Source organism: Penaeus monodon, chromosome 25 (genome assembly GCF_015228065.2).
Source record: "Penaeus monodon isolate SGIC_2016 chromosome 25, NSTDA_Pmon_1, whole genome shotgun sequence".
Classification (NCBI taxonomy): domain Eukaryota; kingdom Metazoa; phylum Arthropoda; class Malacostraca; order Decapoda; family Penaeidae; genus Penaeus; species Penaeus monodon.
Genome location: NC_051410.1, coordinates 3,616,718 through 3,616,982, shown reverse-complemented (window position 1 = coordinate 3,616,982; position 265 = coordinate 3,616,718).

Genomic DNA, 265 nt, shown 5'->3' with positions numbered 1-265 from the left:
TCATGACATGCCAACATGACATTCATCGATTCTGTGACATTGACACAGGGATTATTATTCACAAGGAAAAAAAATCATCATAAACATGCTAGAAACGTGTTATAAACTTGTCCTGAACTTGTCCTTTGTGGCGCCAACGACCTGCACGGGCGTGGGAGAATCATATTATGAAGTTATGGCTGTAGGGCGTGTCCGATTATGGGGGTTGAGGCCATGGGTGTGATCGCTTATGGAAGTCATGGGCGGGGGGGGGGGCGTAGGGTTC